This window comes from Mustela lutreola, chromosome 2 (genome assembly GCF_030435805.1).
Source record: "Mustela lutreola isolate mMusLut2 chromosome 2, mMusLut2.pri, whole genome shotgun sequence".
Lineage (NCBI taxonomy): Eukaryota > Metazoa > Chordata > Mammalia > Carnivora > Mustelidae > Mustela > Mustela lutreola.
Genome location: NC_081291.1, coordinates 146,892,027 through 146,913,479, shown reverse-complemented (window position 1 = coordinate 146,913,479; position 21,453 = coordinate 146,892,027). Strand labels below are relative to the sequence as shown.

The following is a 21,453-nucleotide window of genomic DNA, read 5'->3' as shown; positions in this document are numbered from 1 at the left end:
GTATGATTCTGCTTTGCATTGCGACTGCCAAGAAAATTTAATTATATTATATTATTTATATTTATATTATATTAAATTTTAATTATATTATATTAAAACATGTCTAGAAGGTGGGTGGATATAGGCATACAATTTCCAGATAGTGTGTTGTGTTGTGTTAAATGTTGAACTTTCAAAGAAACTTTACAAATGGGAGCATGTTGAAAGGAGACCAGCCAGGTGAGGAGCCTGAAATTGAGTCATAAAAATAAAATCAGTCAGAAAGGGAGCACGGATAGTCCCAGACTTAATAAGGTGGTTAGATTTAACAGATTTATTTATTTATCTATTTATTTATTTATTTATTTTACTGTGTGATGGTGCAAAAGCAATGCACAATCAGCAGAAACTGTACTTTGATTTTTTAAGTTGGGTCCTTTCCTGGGCTAGTGTTATTCACAGAATACGCTCTCACAATACTGGGCTGTGAGCCACAGGTCACAGTCAGCCCCCCCATCAGGAGGGCAATAACTTAACAACCATTCTGCACCCATGTGACCATTCTGTTTTTCACTTTCAGTATTCAATAAATTACATGAAACAGTCAATACTTAATTATAAAATAAGCTTTGTATTAGATGATTTAGCCCAACTCTAGTCTATGTATGTATTCTGAACTCATTTAATTTCGGTGAGGGTAAGCTATGATATTCAGTAGATATTGTATATTAAGTGCATTTTTGAAAGGATATTTTCCATTTACAACGGGTTTATTAGACATAACCCCATTATAAACTGAGGAAGATCTGTATTTGATCTGGTGTATTCAGATGTTTAAAGGCATGCCCTGAAGTTTTAACCTTGCCTATAGCACTAATCTTTGGTTCAACATTAAATAAACACACACACACACACACACACACACACACACACCACAGGAATAAAGACACAAATAAACCCATTATAATTGTCTCAAAAGACAATTAACTGAATTAGGTGTACATTCATTGACACTGGGGTGATAAAAGCAGAAAAAGAAGGGTCATTCAGGGTTTGGAAGCTAAACTAAGTATTTCCTAAGTCCTCTCCTTAGAAATTTCTCAGATTCATAATTCTTTAGGTTTCAGATGCCATGTAGTTGATGAGGCTTAAGGGAAATGCCTCACTGGAAAGGACCTTGCCAGGACAGTCCCAATTCCTGATTCCTGGCTCCCACCCACATATCCACCTTTGTCTTCCACTAGGCCAGGTTTGTGTCTTACAAAACTGGGGATACTTGATCATTTTTTACCTACAAGAAGAATTTCCTCCTGCTTTATCTAATAATATAAATGTTCTCTAAGCATGTTTTAAACCTTCCAACCTATAGGCATATATGGTTCCATCTCTCCAACACGAAGTGACTCTCCAGGACACCCTCTGTCCACTGCTTATCTAAAGAATACCTTTCTTTAAAGGTTCTACTCATCCATGAAGGCTTCTTAAATGATTCCAACAGTGAGTGATTATATCTACCTCCATGTATCTTTAATATTTCTCACCCAGGACTAATGATATTGCTTTGTATGGTGATTTTTCTTTATCAGCGCTGACTCTTCTTTTTTTTTTTTTTTTTAAGATTTTATTTATTTATTTGAGAGAGAAAGAGAGAGGGCATGAGTGAGGAGAGAGGCAGAGGGAAAAGCAGACTCCTGCTGAGCAGGGAGCCCAATGTGGGACCCCATCCCAACCCTGAGTTCATGACCTGAGCTGAAGGCAGTTGCCCAACCAACTGAGCCACTCAGGCACTCCAGCCCTGATTCTTATGATGGTCATAACATGGGTTATATCTACCTACCTTGTGCCTTCCCACAGACCAGAGGCTCAATATATAGCTTCTGATAAGGCCAAAAAGTCCAGGAGTGACCAACTGTTCTGCCTCTGAATAGAACCAATCCTGAATGAAATAATATAATGAGATAATTCCTCACAGATTCTCTGCCCCATGACTCACTACAAAATGTGATTATTATACAGTTCTCATACTCTGCAGTTACCAGAGACAAAGATGAGCTTTGGTAGGTACCTGCAGATTAGGAAGGCTTTTGGCAGTGCTTTACCAGGATTGTCCCTGCAGAATTACGAATTAAGCAGTTCTGCCATGGTAAATCTCATAGTCTTTTCTGCACAATGAAGTCAGTCTTCATTTTCTACATTCACTTCCTTTTTCATCTTTTTCTCTCCCTGGAATTTGTTTTGCAAGAACACTTTAATGCATTTATCTCTTTCGCTCAGCTTGTGAAATTACTCATCCCTGGGATGCATAATTGAGAGGTGTCCTATTACACCCATGGGATTAGAGGCTTTATGAATCACTCCAACATGAGAAAAATGTTTTTATAAGAAGCACTGGATTTATGTGAAAAAGGTACAAAGACTTTTTAGTAACCCTGGCTCTTGGTATGGGCAGGCCTACAAGGGAAAATTTCTATACATGCAGGCTGCAAATTACGTATCATTGGCAACATTTAAATGTAAAAATGCCCTCATGCAGCAGGCTCTTTTTAACTGGGAATTTTCAATGTACATTTTCATTGGATTCTCCTCCTCAGAGACCTAAGATTTTGACACATTGGAAGGAAATGTCTTTAAACCTGCCACCAGTGCATGGCAGACCTTTAAAATTGTCATTGCAGTTTCCCCAAGCATATGGACATGTGTGGTATGGGAAAGGAGTAATTATCTTTAAGGAAATGCTACTAGGATGAGTTGCCTGAGAGTGAATATGGAATTCTCGGCACATGTTTTAGAATACCACGGCAACTTTTTAAAACTTGGACAGTTAGCTGTATTTTGCTTGAAATCAGGAGTTTAATTTTATTAACCAGACGTCCTAGAGTTCTAGATCCATTGTGATTGTTGTGTGTGTGTTTAAGCGTATGCGTGCATACATTCATTATCATTTAAATTACATTCACTCAAATTAGTTTTAGGCTATCAAGAAAATTTTTGAGAACACTAAGTGTCTCCTTGTTAGTCAAGCATTGTTGGAATTTCACTAAATGACATTCATTCTTAAAAAGGGCCTTTTAATGAAATGGCTAGTACCGTTTGACAGTGTCAGGCCTCAGAGAAGTGTGGTTTGTGGTTGGAAACCTTACGACTTCTAGTTCTCTAAAAGGTGCTCCTTTTCTCCCCATCTTCCTTTTGAAGTGTCTGAACTTATTTACCTTTTAGCAACTTCTTTCAGGAAAATATCTAAAGCTCTTTCACATAAATGGAAATGAATCATTGAATGTAACATAGCTGAGTTGCACTCAGGACTTGAATCTCATCTAAACCAACTCCTTTATAATTCCAAAGAAATGAAACGTAGTCCAAAGAAATTAAGTATGCAACCAAATTATTAAAATCTGGATTCATGAAAAGTGTGTCCATTCCTCCTCGTCACTGCCCTTTGAAGTCTACTATAGGAAGTATCCTTCCCTGCTCTGGGATGAAATCTTAGGCTGAAAGCATTGCTTTTCCAGTCACTATAAAAAAATAATGAGTAGTGTAACTGAGTAGTCTAATTTTTCAGGCATTGTACAGCTTAGTATCTGTATTAGTCAAATTGGAGTACAAGATGGATTGGGCGGTTTAAACAGCAGAAATTGTTTTCTTACAGTTTCAGAGGCTAGAAATTCTGAGATCAGAGTGCTAGTCAGTTTTGTTCCTGATTAGGACTCCCTTCTTGGTTTGCAGATGGTTACCTTCTTGAAGTGTCCTGCTATGGCATAGAGAGAGATAGCTTCTCTCTCTTCCTCTTCTTATAAAATCATCAGTCCTGTCAGATTAGGGCCCCAAACTTATAACCTTATTTAGCCTTAATTACCTCCTAAAAGGACTCTCTTTAGTCACCTTGGGGGGTGGGGGAGTTAATGCTTCAACATATGAATGTGGGGGGCAGGGGAACACAGTTCAGTCCATGGCAATATCAAAGCTTCACACTCTTATCTACTTCCTGGAGCTAAAGTTTTTGGAAGGGATTAGCTTTGTTTGGGTTTATTTTATCCTTCTTCTTGGCTTTGGCATTCCTCCTCTATTCACCAAGCTGTTGCTCTTGTCCGTGGTGTGGAGGAAGGATGGGGAAAAAAAGAAGTGGTACCGCATAGTTCTCTTAGCTGTCCATGCCTATGGGCAGATCTGTAAAAGTTAGTAACTTTAGGGTATCCTTGGGGCTCTTCAAAGATACCTGTTATTATCAGAGATCCTGCTGAAGACTCCATATTGCATGTCTCCTCCAGCTGACTGTGTATGACATCTCCCTCTGTCCCAGGTTCATATGTCCCACAGAGACTCTCCCTGTTGTGTCACCTCTAGTGACCTTCTTATTTGGGCTCCCTTTCCAGATAACTCAAATCCTGCTTCCTTCTGTGGGGCCTCAGAAATATCTACCTCAGCCTATGAGAAAGAATAATCAAAGCTAACTCTTACTATGTGCCAAGCACTTAATGTATTTCAGTTCATTTCATTCTCACAATACTCCTTTGAATTATTTCCACAAAGCCACAGAAAAAATTAGTTACACAACCACAAACACTCGGTTAATACCTGGTAGAGATGAGATCTGAACTAAAGCAGGAATGCTTCAGAGCCCACGTACTTCATCGCTATGGCACATTGAGGGAATAGCCTAGAATGCTTCCTTCCCTCTCAGTCTGTCTCCTCACCCTTCAGTGTGCAGTTCCAGTCTTTTCCAAGTGTAAATCAGGAAACCCAACCAAGAAGCACATACTAGGCTCTACAACGACCTCACGTGGGCCTGCCGCACCCATTAGTGTGGAAGTGGAAAATACCACTTGTGTTCCCCCACGAGGAGGAGGAGAATAAGCAGGATCCTAATGCCTTTAAAGAAATTCTCATTAATGAACTCTAATAGAGTCCACATGGTTTGTTGGAGTAAAATTCAAAGAACAAATATTGGAATCCCCTTATTTGTAACTCCTATTCGGATGGCCTAGAACCTCCAATTAGAACATAGGGGGACTTGGTACCTGGTACTTTCAGCTTAAAGGTCTCACCTGAAAACTTCCAAGAGAGGAAATATCCCAATTGAACATTCTATTTAGTGAATTTTGCAGTATCACAAAAATACCCAGTTGCAAGACTAGAAAGAAAACTATCACCTGAGGGGCGCCTGGGTGGCTCAGTGGGTTAAAGCCTCTGCCTTCCCAGGGTTCTGGGATCGAGCCCCGCATCGGGCTCTCTGCTTGGCAGGGAGCCTGCTTCCCCCTCTCTCTCTGCCTGCCTCTCTGCCTACTTGTGATCTCTGTCTGTCAAATAAGTAAGTAAAATCTTTCAAAAAAAAAAAAAAAAGAAGAAGAAGAAGAAAAAGAAAACTGTCACCTGGCTGGAAAAATTAAGTTAATAAATCTCCAGAGAAATTTGCATTTTTTTCAGAGATATAAAGGGTAAAATGACAACAGATATGGATATCTGTAGTGCATGTGTAGTAGTGTGTGTGTGTGTGTGTGTGTGTGTGTGTGTAATCTGTCTACAACCCACTTTCCCTTCTCTAATAACAGCAACCTGATTTCCTTCTAAGAAGCTACTCTGCCCATACCTCATGCTATGTGATGCAGGCAAACCAGTTCCCATAGTTCTAGGGAGGATTTATGACCTAAGTCCAGCCAATCATCAAATCTCATTTCTCTGCCCATACGTAATAACTGGTGGAGATGTGCAAGTGATGTGGTTTAGTATGGTGAATGCCTCCTTACATGCATTCTGGAACTTTTGGGAAATAGGTGATTTATTTATTTTGGACTTACCAAATAGGTTGAATCCAATTGGTAGTTCACTTTGCCACCGGTGGAGATAACCTACCTAAGCATAAAGCCAAAACACATGAAAATAGTCCAAAAAAAGGAGAATAAATCATGATGGCATAACCAGAAAACATGGATCCAGTCATGTCTGAAACCAAAGCCTTGAAATTTTCCATTATATTGAACTAATAAATTCACTTATATATTAATTTATCTTTTATTTGCAAATAAAAGATCATAATTGAGTATTGTTTTCAACATTATGGAAAAAAAAGAAGTTTTCACAGGAGTTACCACTCAGTTTTGATTAAGTTTCCTGATACTTCTGAAGTCATATTTCATATGTAGTTGATTTCCCTGCCTATGCCCCAGACACTGTCAATGCCCGATCCGCATTTGGTAGTAACATTGTGCAGAACCACTGGCTTGCATATTTAATCACCTGAGATTCTTTGAGGACTTCAGGCTATTGAAGATTTTTCTGCTCCTGTGCTGGTAGGCCAGAATATCTGGGTACTTAATGCCCTCTGGGTACAGGTCTCAATTAATGGCTGTCAGAAGTTGGTAAATAAATACCTTCGTTCCCTCATACCTTATTTGAGATGACACATAGCCTATCAGAGGTCCCTAGTAAGACTGAGCTACTATATCCACAAAGGTAGCCTGTTCAATAATAAACTATAATAGACATTTATTGGCTTCCTTCCCTATCCTAATTCACCATTTTCATCAAGTAAACTACCCGTACTCGGGTAGGGGTACTCTGCTGTTGGGGAAACCCAGTTTAAGATACTCTGCATTGACTATATGCCCTCCAACATACTTATGTGTGCAATGGTGATTATATCTATGAATGTACATGGACAGACCTCAGTACTCCCAGGTTTTCAAAATCACCTCAACTATCAATTCCACTGTTCCACCTTGCTGGAACAGGTGAAAGGGAGAGAGGTCATCCTTAGTTGTATTCTTTTTCAATTCTGAGGCTCTCAACCACTCAAAACACGGGAGGACAGTGTCCTAAGACAACACGTTGTTCTATCTCCCAAAGCCTTGCTAGCCTTGGCAGAGATACCAGAACAGAGGAATGAGACAGGTAGCTCTCCTAGAGAAAGAAATCACAGAGTTACCTTGTATCTCTGAGTATTAGAGGCTTTTCCCCTCTCATCTAAAGGAGGAAAATGGGATAAGAATAGACTTTCCGTAAGATTTATCATACATTCTGGACAATTAAGAAAATAAAATTTCTCCATAAAAAATGAAAAGAAAAAGTAAAATATTACTGCAAATCAACTGATCTAAGCTGGAACTGCTGCATGCAACCTGGAAAATATAGTCACCCTAAGTAAGATCCAAGGTAAAAAACAACAACAACAAAAAAAAAACACAGACTTCTTCTTCAACAACACAAAGGTTACAAGTTGCCCCCAAATACTTCTGCTAAGCTGGGCTTTCATGCTTCTTAAGTGACTAGCCCACCCTTGCCCGGTCTTATATTCTTTAAATTACCTTTCCATTCATCAACATGCTTCCCATTTTACCATCTACTTTCTATTTCCTCAAACGAGATTAATGTTCCCTAATAATATAGGCACTTTAGCTGTCCCCCAGGAACATTTTCATTTTAAAAGAGGTTTGTGCAATTATGAAATGTACTATTTAAAAGAAATGGCAATAACAGGGCAAGTAAAAATTTTAAGTAATACAGAGTAGATATTTGGGACAGGAAAACTTTCATATATTCTGCTAAAAAAAAAAAAAATGGGGCTTCTAGCTTTTGATTTCAGGTATAGAGGTTTTCAGTAGGGTCTCAACATAGCTCCCTGCCTGCTGTAGCTTTCTTATTCCATTTCCTGCTTTGCGAAGTGGGACCCCTGCAGCTTCACAGGGTAAGGCCCTGTCCTGGGGCTTTGTCTTCAGGACTTAGGAGGCAGACCCGGATAGAGTCTATCTCTATAAACAGCTTATGTGCTAGGATTTGGGTACCCGCCCCTCTCCAAACTTTATTTTATATTCTAATATGATCAGATTTCAGAGTCACAGAGTACCTTTCTTTTTCCCTTGATGAGGGTGCCACTGCCTAAACATTTTTTTTTATAAAGTACATGCAGTAACTTTCTCTGTGAACTCATAATATTGCCATAATCTCCCACAGTTGTTGTTATTTTTTTTCCATTTCATTGAACCAAGAAAACAGAAGCACATATCTGTGCACACATACACCTTATCTCTATGCCCTTTAGACATAAGGGTTTTCAAAACAAACAAACAAATAAAGACTATTAATTTTGAGTATCAGTCTTACATACTGGTTACTCAGGTAATGTTTTAAAATTTTCAAATGTGTTCTTTTACATCTCAGAAAGAGTAATAACCTTTGCGCTGAGTATATAACATATGTGTGGGGGAAAATATAAATTCATACCAGAATATTTTCAATGAGAAAAAACAAATTAATTGTTTCAGTTAGGAATTGTTCGGCTGCTAGGAACAAAGAACATACTCTAGTGACTTAAATGTGGAGGTTTTATTCTTTCAGTAGAGGAAGTTTAGAAGAAGAACCTCTAGAATAAGTATGATATTTCCATGATGTCATCAAGAGCCAGCCCAGGCTCCTCTGTTTTTTGCTTCACCATCTTTAATGTAAGGCTTCAATTTTCAAGGTCAAAAGATGGCTCATGGAAGAAATAAAAAGTAGGGCCCTTTCTGGGCTTGAGGTTCCTCTGATAAGCAGAATAGGACATAATAAGTAAATAACCAATCCCTCTTAACCCTTTGTCTAATGTGGCTGTTCGCTAAACAATCACTTTTGTTAATGTTCAGTCTTCTCTTGGGAAAAAAATGCTCAGTTTCTTCTACATTTGATTTCTCCCTCTGCTTCTATCTCTAAGGTGATATGTAATCTGGTGGAAAAAGTGTGTGGCTTGAGTGAGTCGTTGTCTCTGACAGGGGAGTGCAATCCCCTAACTTTGTGGGTCTTTGCCGACACCCACACATCTCCCATACCCAGTCCCTGACATCCTGCTACTTAGATATCTTGCTGGCTCTCAGAGCCAAAGCTTGTAGCTATTGAACTGATAGCACATTTTTTGGCTACAGTGAAGCATGGTATATCTCTGCCTTCTTGGTATACCTCTAGCTCTGACTCGATATAGACCAATGCACCATCTCCCTATCCCAAATATAGCTTCCTAATTGGCAACCCATGAATTGCCTCTGCTCTCAACTCAATGTCCACACTACACAAGAAATGAAAGAGGCTCTGGAACGACCCTGAAATTCTATGTGTCTGACCATGACCTTCTGCCTTCTTAAATGAATTAGGCTGTCCCATGGTCCCATTGTCCCATAATCCTACAGAGCAATCTCCTCCTTAGGCACCAAGAAGGGAAATATGGTAATACCTTGGTATTACCTTCATTTATCAAATATACTGCTTCTCTCTGGGTCAAAGCTGAGAGAGAGAAGTCTGGATATAGCATCTGACCTCTTGGAAACATTAATGTAGTTTCCACTTTTGCCTTTCTAAATACTTGAACTCATAAGCTTGGCACTAATAGACCTCAAGTATCCATCTGCTGAAGGAAGATTAGAATTTATTACAAGAGGAAACCATTTATTACAGTGAGAATGAAAAAAGGAAGGAGATATTCTGCTTCTGATATGCAAATAGGATAATGCTGTAGAAAAGTGCCTTGCAGGGCAGGATATCGTCTTGAAAAATGATCTCCTAAATTTTTTTCATCTGTTTTCCTTATCCTTCTGCATTGCAATAACCAAGCTTAGAGAATCAGCTTCACCTGGAGGCTCTGTTTTCACCCAGTGTAGAGAATACACCCCTGTATTATTAAGGTTTGAAAGGAGGTATAGTCATAAGAAAGGGTGCATTTAGAGGGGAAAGCTCACAGGAAGGACAGGTGAAAGATAACAGAAGAGGAAAGAAAGGCGATAAGGATCGACTTTCAAGCAAGACTATCAGACATGTTACTAAGCCTGGAGCCTTGATCATCCATACTTACTGGAATCTTGGCATGTCAAGTGAGGCCCTGAGATGTAGTTTTCCTCACCACATTTGATTTCTATATGACATGAAAAGGACATTGACATGGTTGAGAATCTGCTGTGGGGTTTGGCAAATGGGATGGCTTTGGCAGGACAGGTGACTTTATAGAAAGAACTACAGAATAGACCACCATTTGGAGTCCTAGTAAGCATCACAGCATGACATTAGAGGTGTCTCTGGCACCATCAGAGACTGGGGTGGGGCCAAGTCATCCATTTCTTTATTCCATCCACTAGACTCTTACCTAATGATCAGAAAGACTAGGGTGTGCATCACCTCACTCCATCCTCAAACTGGTACAGAATGCTAAGTGGATAAGCAACAGTGGGTAGAAAGAGGACATTGCCTAGAGATTGCGGGGGCGGGGTTTGCAGGCTGTGATCAAGGATAACAATGCCTTCCTGTCTCACCCTTCACCCCAGATACTTATTTGTCACTTAAGAAGAAAAGCAAAAGAAAAGGGGTGACTCAAACTGAGCTATTCCTTTTTCCAGAGAAACTGAATATTAATTACCTAAAGGAATTATATAAATCTAACTGGGTTAAGTTTTAAATTGGATTGGTATTTAGTCATTTCTTTTCCCAATCCTTGGTGGGTGGGGGCTGTCTTTACCTATCTGAGTTATAGTAGGAAATAGGTTTTGACTCTCATTATTAGATGCAAAATCCTATCCAATCACTTGCTCTTCCATTTCAACATCCTGGAAAAAGAAATAAAATACTACGTATTCTGCAATAAAACTACTTTGGACTAATACTTAGGAATAACCAAATCTGCCTCCAAATCCTCATTAGCTATATTGATGAACTGAGCCCAAGCAATGAAGAAATTTTCACAGCTACATTTAGCCTGAGGCCCACTAGGCCAACACTTTTCCTGTTTTTTGTTTGTTGTTGTTGTTGTTGTTTTGTTTTTATCTTTACAGCCTCCTCACTCCTTGCCCTACTTATGTCTCCTAAGAGATGGACTATGTAAGCCTGTATAGGTACATATGAAACAACCCAAACTCTGTTAGCGGAAAGAAAAGAAAGGTACTCATGTAGGTCTAACTATATTGTATTTATTCCTCCTATTAAGGACTCAATGTATTTTGGCTCCCAAATCCTTAAAAGGGCCCGAGGGCATTATCTTGTACGATAGACAGCAATGGTCCCACTTCCTTCCCCTACTTCCACCTTGTCTCTGAGACATAACCAAGAGCCCTCCCTAAAGGTTTTGGTTCTTAAGAGCAGTAAGGTAACATGGTCCTCTGCTCACTACCTAAGAATATTTGCAGGAAAATTGCATGAGAGTTGAATCCTGCATATGATTTTATTTCAGATTCATAAAAGATTTTCTTTTTTTTTTTTTAAGATTTTATTTATTTATTTGACAGAGAGAGAAAGAGATCATAAGTAGGCAGAGAGAGAGGGGGAAGCAGGCTCCCTGCTGAGCAGAGAGCCCAATGTGGAGCTCCATCCCAGGACCCTGAGATCATGACCTGAGCCGAAGGCAGAGGCTTAACCCACTGAGCCACCCAGGCACCCCAAAAGATTTTTCTGTCATGTAAACATCTTCCCACTTTTTTCCATACTTCTCAATTGGGATATGATATGAGTTTTTACATATGTGGGAGTGGGTCAATAAGTGTGAGAAATCACCCACTAACATTTTCCCCCCAAAATCAAATACTTAAAAAGACTGAACTAAAAATCACTATTAAATTCATATGAATTTATGCTAAAGCAAGACTTCAAAGTAATTTTATACATGAAGCAGGCAACTTCAAGCTATGGTCCCAAATCACCCCACACTCTCCATCCTGCCACTGCTCTCCATTCCTCAGAGACACATGCTGCCTCCAGCCACTGCCAAATCTTGTTTCTTAGAGATTGGAAGCTTTGGAGTTTGAGTCCAAACTCAAGAGGGACCCTATTTAAGAATAGAGTTCCTCTATGAAAATTTTCTACGAGAATAATACAGTGATGAAATAAGTCAGAATTTGAAGCAGTATATGATCATAGGTGTACATTCCAGACAACCCGACCTGCAGATTCATGATTCAAATTCTCAGAGGCAATCAGAGTTCTTGAATATTTAGATATGAATTATCCATATTTAATGAGCTAAACAGTACCAATTAGGTTTTGAAAGAAGATTAAGAAATCAGACTCATATAAATTAATGTTATTATTTGGGCCTGATTTTGCATACATGTGTTTGTGTGTGTGTACCCATTTTTTTTTTCTACCCAAGAGTGAAGTCTGTTCTGCAAGCTACCAGCTTGGTTAAAAAGCTTTGAAAACACGAGAGCTGTTCCAGTCATAACATTTGGACCTTCATTTCAATCCTGTAATAGTTAGCTTAAGTAATGTCTAAATATTTCTTTAAGCCACAATATCCTATTTTGAGCAACAAACGCTAAATCATAATACACTGTATCTGCTTCTTTCTGCCTTGGAACAAGTCTCTCTGTGGAAGGGTTGTGAGCTCCTTTGAGACTTGTCAGCTGCACCAAGGTATAAAGTAAGACTGGCACAAGGAAATGTGTTTGAATCCCTTCTCGGATGGAATAATTTAGAAAAATATCATCTATATGTTCTGCACCTGACCTTGGCATTTGCTTCACAGAGAGCAGAAGCCCCTCTGTGACTATTAAAAGACCAGGAGCTGCCTTTGAAATTACAATGGTGTACAATTAAGGAGAAGCTATTTCAGTTATCAACATACAATAACTCAACTGGCCATAGTTAAGAAAGTGTATAAATTCCAAAGACGTACAAAACATCTGGCTTTGGACACTTCTCCCTTTCCATAATTGATGTGTTAACTGTTCATGGGTAAGAGTACATATAGCACATTTTAGTGACATCTGTTTCAAGTTAGGGTTAATTGATTTCCATTTGTGTGGGTATCTCTCCAGCTTTTTGGGGGGGTCCAAAATATATTAGAACATACAGATCAGAGGGTGAGAAGGAACACATTTGCAGATCAGAGATCAGACTTTGTATTTAAACACGTGTTTTAAGAGAGAAATAAACAATTAATACAAAACTTTCTGGAATCTTGTACTCCACGATGGCTCAGTTGTGGTAAGTGTCCCTAAAAGCGTAAATAAGACCTATTGAGTAATTAGCATGTCCTAGTCGTTACGTTAAGCAATTACATTCATTATCCTTACTAATCACAACAACCACCATATAGGGCCAACCTTTGCATTGACACAGTTTTCCAAGGTAAAATTTACTTGCCCAAGGACACAACCCTAGCAAAAGTAATAGCCAGGATTCTTACCTAAGTGGTCTGATACCCAAACCAACACTGTATAACTGCACTAATGAATTATAAAATGCCATTGTAGCCAAGCCAACATGTGGCATTAATAGTGCTGTGTGCACAGGCTTACATGCGGTACTTTCAAAATTAGAAACAACTTACAAAACAGGCAACCTTACAGTCCAGAGGTCATCTCACATTTGACAAGGAACTGGGATTGAATTTTTATCCTAGTAATCTATGTGACTTTTCACAAGTCTCTAAATCTCTCTGAATCCAGGTTTCCTAAGGTAAATTGGTTATACCTGGCTGACAAATCCAGTAGGATTGTTATGAAGGTCCAGGGAGTCAATCTGTATTGAAATGTTCCACATACTCTAATTCTTCAAAGTGTTAAATCAAGAATTTACTTCCCAGAAATGGTAACAGATGTTCTAAGTGGAAAGAGTTTCCGGGCAAATTAGTTTGGGAAGCTCGGCACACTGCCGTAAATATCCCCTGTGTAGAGGACATGTGTTGTCTTATTCAGACTCTCTGCCATCCTTTTCTGGTAACGGGATCCACGCTGTGGGGCATTACTCCTCCTCCCACTCCACGTGCAGCTGGTAAAGCTGCTATTCACCCAGGGATGACAGCAGGGCACACCACCTTCTGCTCTGGAACATTTTAGTCACTGTAAGATTTGTGGCTTAGCAAGGTCCCAGGATGTGAACCCAGACCTGCTGGCAGCCATGGCCTGCCCCACAGTAAGATCAACCTGTAGTAGAGACAACACAATTAAACTCCCTTTTAGGGTCCTTTGATTTGGAGTTCTGTTTAATATACTCTTCACAAAGATTTCCTATGAAAAATACTAGAAAATACAGGCAGATTTCAATGAAGCATGGTTTAAAAATCAAGCATATGAAGTTAATTTTTCTATTTTTATTAACTTGAGCCATAGACACCAAGAAACCACAAAAAAAAAAAAATGTCACATACCAATAAAATGTGATATTCCAGTAGGAGAATTCCTGGGCTAGAATTATTTATAATGATGTTGAAGAGAGAAATTAAGCATTAACAAAGAAACTGAGGGGCGCTGGGTGGCTCAGTCAGTTAAGTGTCCGACTCTTGGTTTCTGCTCAGGTCATTCATGATCTCAGGGTCATGAAACCGAGTCCAATGTCAGGTTCCACATTCAGCAGGGAGTCTGCTTGAGATTCTTTCCCTCTCCCTCTGCCCCTCCCTTTCTATCTTTCTCTAAAATAAAGACAAATCTTTTAAAAAAGAAATTAACAAAGTAGTTTATAATATTTTTTAAAATTTTGATATTCTGAGGAATTTTTTCTCCAGATGTTCTACCCAATAATCCTTTTATTGATTCTCTTGACGATATTCTCAGCAGATCATTGATATGCAACTATCAGTTGCATTTTCTGTATAAGCAAGGACTGACAAAATGTCCAGGATTGTGTGAAGTTCCCCAAAACCTACGTCTTTTTGATCAATTTGTCAGCCATCACACCATGGTGATTTTGTGGTCTCAATATTATAATGGATTGAAACACTGCAGATTCACTTTATAATAATCTACTGGGAAAAGAAAGAAAGACAGAGAAAGGAAGCTTTCAAAATGTGAATGATGTTCTAAGGGTAAGACTACAGTGGCTTAACCCTATGACTATGTAATTTTAAAACACTGAAATATTTTTGGAAATACAGATGTTTGGAATGGTGAAGTTTCAGCCTCAGCCTAACATGGTCTTCATCTTAATTGGCTGAGTCCACACATTCAGTAGAAGATACTGAATTAAATAACACCTTCTGCTTCTGACTTGCAGCCTCACTCTCAACAGAAACCATGAGCCTCCCAAGATGGTAATATATGTTAACATGCTTTCAATGAAAGTAACAGAGGATGCTACTGAAAGTGGCTTAAACATAAGACGATACAGTGACTCACATAGATTTTCTCATTGACCCAGGATCCGTCCATCTTTTCTTTCTAATTCCTCAGCTTTGTCCTCGGGCTTATTGCTTCCACCTAATTGCAAATTGGCTACACCAGCCCCAAAACTGCATCCCCCTCCCCCTACCACACACACATACTCAAAAAGGACTACAAAAGGCCATGTCTTTTCCTGGTGCCTCTTATTCATGGTTATAACAATTTTCCCAGGTGTCTTGTGACAGGCCTTCCCTTGGCTGGAGTCACATCACACGGTCAGCTCCTTTTCTATTACTGGAAAGATGAATAGATGTCTTAAGTTAACCAGTATTTACCTTCCTTTGGTGGACAGGGTAATCTCCTGATATCTCAATAAAACCATGCTTCTGTGTGGACATGGAAGGAGTGGGAGTAGGGAACAGCAGTGTTTACCACAAGTCCCTTAAAAATAAAATTTTCTGGTACCCAATTACAAAAAGAAAAGGACAATTTAAAATAAATTTAAAATAGGTGCGCCTGGGTGGCTTAGTGGGTTAAAGCCTCTGCCTTTGGCTCAGGTCATGATCTCAGGGTTCTGGGATCGAGCCCCACATCGGGCTCTCTGCTCAGCAGGGGAGCCTGCTTCCTCCTCTCTCTCTGCCTGCCTCTCTGCCTACTTGTGATCTCTGTCTGTCAAACAAATAAATGAAATCTTTAAAAAAATAAAAAATAAAACAAATTTAAAATAATCTGAGGAAAATTAAAATTAAAAATTACTTTAAAAATTGTCAATAAATAAATAAGATTGCATTTTATGTTGCTACCAGAAATTATGTTGAGAGAAAATGTATACAACTTAAAATAAAAAGGAAATACTTGAAAAAAAAACTTTCTGTAGCCATATTAGGGGGAAAGAGCGAGCTATAAAAATTATCACGATTTTGTTGAAATTCTTCTATCCTGACTTTTGAAATTGGTCCTCAATTAGCATCCAGACAATAGACTTGATCAGACTCACAGATTAAAGTTTTCTACAGTTAATTTGGTTACTTTATGTGTAGATTTTATATATATATATATATATATATATACACACACACACACACACATATACATAATGCATGTGTGTATAGAAACTTTTTTTTAAAGAACTAATTCTGGCTCTTAAAGAATCAGAAGAGAAGCAGAGCCCAATCTAGATTGATCTTGTTTATAAAAAACATACTTTACAAGATGCCTTTTATACACACCTGTGAAATATTTATCTCCCTATAAATGAATGTGTTGGCACTCTGCCCCACAGAAGGTAGTAAATTTGAAATGTAAGAGTGGAAATGAATCCTTCCTAATCCCTTTCATTAAATCAGATGTTTCTATCATCTGACAAAGAACTGTTTGATAGGGGCTCTAATTGTTCTCCGCCATGCCCTCTCCAGGCTCAGTTTTTGGGGGCAGAAGTTAAAAAGGAGTGCCTCCTTTCAGATGTTAAAGCACAAGCCAGGCACTTCAGAGAGAAAGTCACCCCACGGGGGGGAGGATGTGGTTCACAGTGAGCAGAGGCATCAAAGCAGTCCTGTGCTGTATGCTCTCCTGAAACTCTGCCTCCCCCTGCCACATGAGCCAGATAGTCTAGCCTCCAGGACAGAAATCAGTCTGCTTTCCAGAGTTCACTCCACCATTCCACATGGGCACATTCTCCTACGTCTTTACAACTTCTAGGCCTGGTATAAATTTCCCATCAGTTCAGACTGCCTTTCATAGGCTTGCTAGTTAGGTGTCAGGGCTAAGGAGATACAGAGAGCCATAGTATAATTTAAAAGAAGAATGACCCATGCATTCTTCCATTATTAATTTCATAAGATTTTTATTATCTACCAGGAGCTGTGGATAAAAATATCAAGAGTATGTCTACACTTGCAAAGTGGTCCCTGCTCTTGAGAACTTTCAGCTAGCAAGAAAGAAATAAAATGGTAAAAAGTAGTACAGGAAGGGGGCGCCTGGATGGCACAATGGGTTAAAGCCTCTGCCTTCGGCTCGGGTTATGGTCTCAGGGTCCTAGGGTCATGGTCTTAGGGTCCTAGGATCAAGCCCCACATTGGGCTTTCTGCTCAGCAGGGAGCCCGCTTCCTCCTATCTCTCTGCCTGCCCCTCTGCCTACTTGTGATCTCTGTCTGTCAAATAAATAAATAAAATCTTTAAAAAAAAAAAAAAAAAGTAGTACAGGAAGATTAAGAGGTGCCACAAAATATCTACGGTGTATGAGTAGACTACCAAGGAGGATTCTCTGAGCGTGGTCAGAAAATAAAACATTGGGGGATGATATTTTGTTCATAAGTAATATAGGTTCATCAGGGCAGCTGGATGGCTCAATCAGGTAAGCATCCAAATCTTGGCTTTGGCTCAGGCTGTGATCTTTGGGTCATGGGATCAAGCCCCAGGTCTGGCTCCACACTTAACATGTGCAGTCTGCTTGAGATGCTTTCCCTCTTCCTCTCCCTTCTCAAGCTCTCTCTCAAATAAATAAATTATTTATTCAATTAGATAAATGGAATTATTTAATAATTAAATTACTTATTATTTTTAAATAATTACTTATTTTAAAATAATTAATAATTTAATTAATAATAATAATTTAATAATTATTTATTTAAAAATAATAATAATATAGGTTTGCTACATTGCACCATTACAACGTGAATGCAATCCCTCAGCAAGTAGATAACTCCGTGTCTCTAAGCAATCACCCAGGAGACATAATCCTGGATTTATTCAGTCCTGCTTGGTTACATAGGTTCAAATTTCACCTTCTTTCAAAACAATATTTTTAATCACTAATTTTCCAGTCTGTTCTTAGCTCTTCCGAAAGATGATAAAGTACTGTAGTAATTACTAATGAAGAGTTTTCTTTTATTATTCATTTAAGAGAGAGAGAACGTAAGCCCACACTCAGTGCATGCATGAGATTGTCCACCAAGGTCCTTAAAAGGCTTACGTAAAATAAACTTGGAATCTGCACACTGTATCATTGGGTGGTGAATCGACAGGTATGTTTAAGTCCCATTTACTCTGCAGGCACCTTTTGGACTCATTGCTATAACTAACTATAAAACTCTTGAGCTTCGGTAGTTTAAGTTGTCATCTGCACGCAGGAGGCCATAATCTGTGGATCATTGACTAGACAGATAGTGAGAATTCAGCCTGTCCTATGGAAGCTCAGTAATAAGTGTGGACTATAGCTTGGTGAGCCAGTGGATGAGCTAAAAATCCTTCTGAATTCTCTAAGGGGCTCCTCAGTGGGGAAAAGTAAGTCCGTAAATAACTCAGTATTTATCCCAGGTTCTCACAAATACTTGTCAGCACTGTACTTGTCTAAAGTAAGAACTAAACTAGCTTTTCGGGTCCCCAGAGTTACAAGGTTCAGCCCCAGAAGGTCCAGTTTCACTCAATGTTGTTCAGTCATGAATCCTTGATAACTGAATGCACTTCAGTGAAGAGGGTTCTGGGAATATCTAAATAAGTCAATATGAAACTCAATTTAGTATTTAAGAAACAGTACACTAGAAGACTAAACTTCTCCTCAAGGAAAACCGCCCATTCCTTAGCCATCCATCCCATAACTGAGAATCATATGATGTTCCTGGAATAAGGTAGACTCTAGAAGAGAGAAATGCCCTATGGTATTGTCCCAGTTAGATCTCTTTAATCCTTGAATCACTCATTCACTCAGAGTTTCTATTCATTCAACACTGGCTACCTAAATTGGGGGTTTCAGTGAAAAATCAAAGTCTGGGGCCTTATCTTCAAAAAAATATTAAGGAAATTGAAGATGGTGACAGCAACGCATTAAAACAAGAGTGAGTCTTTCTAAGTTCAGGCCCCTGTATGGTTGCACACGTTCTGCACTCAGGAAGCAGGACTTGTGCTAGTTACCTACTGGGCATTGTGCCAAATGATACAGAAGACAAGATCTGAATAGGAAAAAGTTCTTGCCTTCAAAGAGCTTAAAATCTAGTAGGGGATAAAAGACATGTCCAAATCCGTAAGTCAAGGATATCAAAGATAGCTAATTACCTAAAATGTGTCTGCTGCTTCGATTAGAAGAGGGAGCAGAGGAGCATATCTGTGTTTGCTCCTCAGCAAGAGTGACTCTCTAGGTGCAATTCCCTCTCTTGCGGTATGCAATGGCCACACTTGTCACTTTCAGAAGTTCTTCAGTGCAGATGAAAGCACTGTTCCTTCTGACTGAACCAATTTCCACCTAATCTTTGCTTGGCTAATCCTGCCTCTTACTTTAGATCTCACAGTATTACCAGTTGAGAAATCCCCAGATTTAAATTAGGTCCCCCTGCTTGCTCTCATGGCTTTCTGGATCTTTCCTTCTAAGCATCTGTCACAAATGTTTAACTTATATTTAATTTGATGACTTTTATTTACTGTAAGCTCTTCTTCAGTTGTTCACTGGCATCATCCTCCTTCCTAGCTTGGGCCAGGAACGTGGTCACACTTAGCAGGTATTTGTTAAATCAGTGCCTGTTAAATATCAATCCTGGCAGAGGTAGAGATTATAAACCGAGAGGGAGAAAATTTAAATAAAAAAGTTTGAACAAGACTACAAGTTATCATCGGAAAACAACAAAGAGCCCACTTTGGCTGCAGAGTGGGCTTGATTTATGGTAGGAAGTAGAGGGAATGAAGCCCTTGGGGAGGTGGGTGGGGCCATATTATGGAACAGCCTGAGACCCTAATGGAGGAGTTTTGAGTGTAACTATAGGTAATGAGGATTGTTGTTGGATATTTTTTAATCCAGTAACTTTGTTTAGAGGAATATAAGAAAATAAAAAACAGAGTAGTGGTTGAAGCACAAATGCTTCTAAGCAAATTATGCGCTTATTGGAGTGGAGTTTTTTGAAGAGGTGATTGTCTCAGGGGCCGACTTTTTAAAACGTTAAGGCACGAATGCAGATGGAGGGAGAGGGTTTGGGTAGGAAATGTGGAAACAAATATGAAGATTTGACATTTTTCTAATAGAGTGAATTTAGTCATCTTACATGTCAGTCTTGAGAAGCACTTTTTAAAACGAGCATTTTCCTTTTTTCTAGCCCCTTGTTGAATTAATAGAGAAACTATTAGCTGTAGTACATTTGCCTAAAATAAGGAACTTAAGTTGAGAAACATGTGTAAGTTCAGTCTACAATAACCACATACAAAAGTTTCATTTTTAGTCATTTTAACTTACAGAACTGCAAAGAGAGGCAAAATCCTTCATACTGTCACTTTGGGGGTAACTTTAAATGAATTATGAAGAAAACTATCATCTACTAGGATTCATATTATGCAGAAGCATCCAAAGACATTCTGACATGGAAGTTTAAGCAGGGGGAAAAAAAAAATCCCACCCCCCCAAAAAAATTCAGGACCCAATAATAAACTATAAAAATAAAATATGTCAGTTCTTGGAAAAGACTTTTTATTTAAACTAGATGTATGAAACAGAAACACAAAAAGCCATTTTTAAAATACACAAAAAATGTTGTGTGTTCAATCAGCATCTCTCAAACATATTTATTATAGTGCTTTCGAGTGTTGATGTAAGGCAAAGGTGCAGCCACTACCTCTGCTAAAAGGAAACAAAATGCTAGATTAATGTGGAAGAGGAATTATATCTCTGTACTATCCATGACAGGCTGGCATTTCGCATCTTGACATATTGCTACTGAACATGGCACGTGAAGTTGGATGATAGTAAAAGGATTGTTGAAATTTAATGATTACAACACATGCTTTAAAACTCAAGGCTTCTATTACCGGGCTTATGACTCAGACGTCATTCCTAATAGGGTTATTTTTTTGTTGCTGTTCAGTTTTTAAACTCCTACTAGTTAATCTATGAAGATGAATCACAGCCTGCTTCAGATCTTTCATCCATTTTGAGACTTTCTTTCAAACCACCCAAATTATTAATCAAGGCAATGTATATTAGTGATTTTTCACTTATGATTTCAACACGTATTAATTGTCTATAATGTGATAAGAACTGTGCCAAGTAGGATGGTACAAAGAATAATACGATAATGTTGCCCAAAACTAATGTTCAGTCTTCTACTTTGATAATTATTTGGGAGAATATTAAACATTTGGTTGGTCTCACCTTATAAGTAACAATAAATATTTTGCTTCTCACACTAAGCAGCTGATAGATTCTGAGGTTTGAATAAAGCAAAATAGATACCACAGTTAATATAAACAATATTCCTAAATATCTTCTCATAGCTCTGGAGGGAAAAGATTGGCTCTGCTACAAGCTAGTGAGCAGAGAGATGAAGAATAGATATCCTTCTGCAAAGAAATTCTCTAAATGGTAGTAATTGCATTGAGCTTACTTTTTTCCATTAAATCGTTGTTAATTTATACATAAAAATTTTGTGAAATGTTTCTAAATCCCCCCTTGGTTTCTGGT

General features: G+C 38.7%; 1 long non-coding RNA gene across 2 annotated transcripts in view; it reads right to left on the bottom strand.

Annotated features, from left to right (window-relative positions):
- Positions 1–21,453, bottom strand: part of LOC131824974 (uncharacterized) — a 38,049-nt gene that overhangs the window by 11,549 nt on the left and 5,047 nt on the right. Inside the window, exon 2 of one of the 2 annotated variants that reach the window (XR_009351070.1) lies at positions 5,772–5,826. The exons of the other annotated variant lie outside the window; for it this stretch is intronic. This is a non-coding gene — a long non-coding RNA (uncharacterized LOC131824974). The remainder of the gene's footprint in view (positions 1–5,771; positions 5,827–21,453) is intronic. 2 annotated transcript variants of the gene reach the window in all.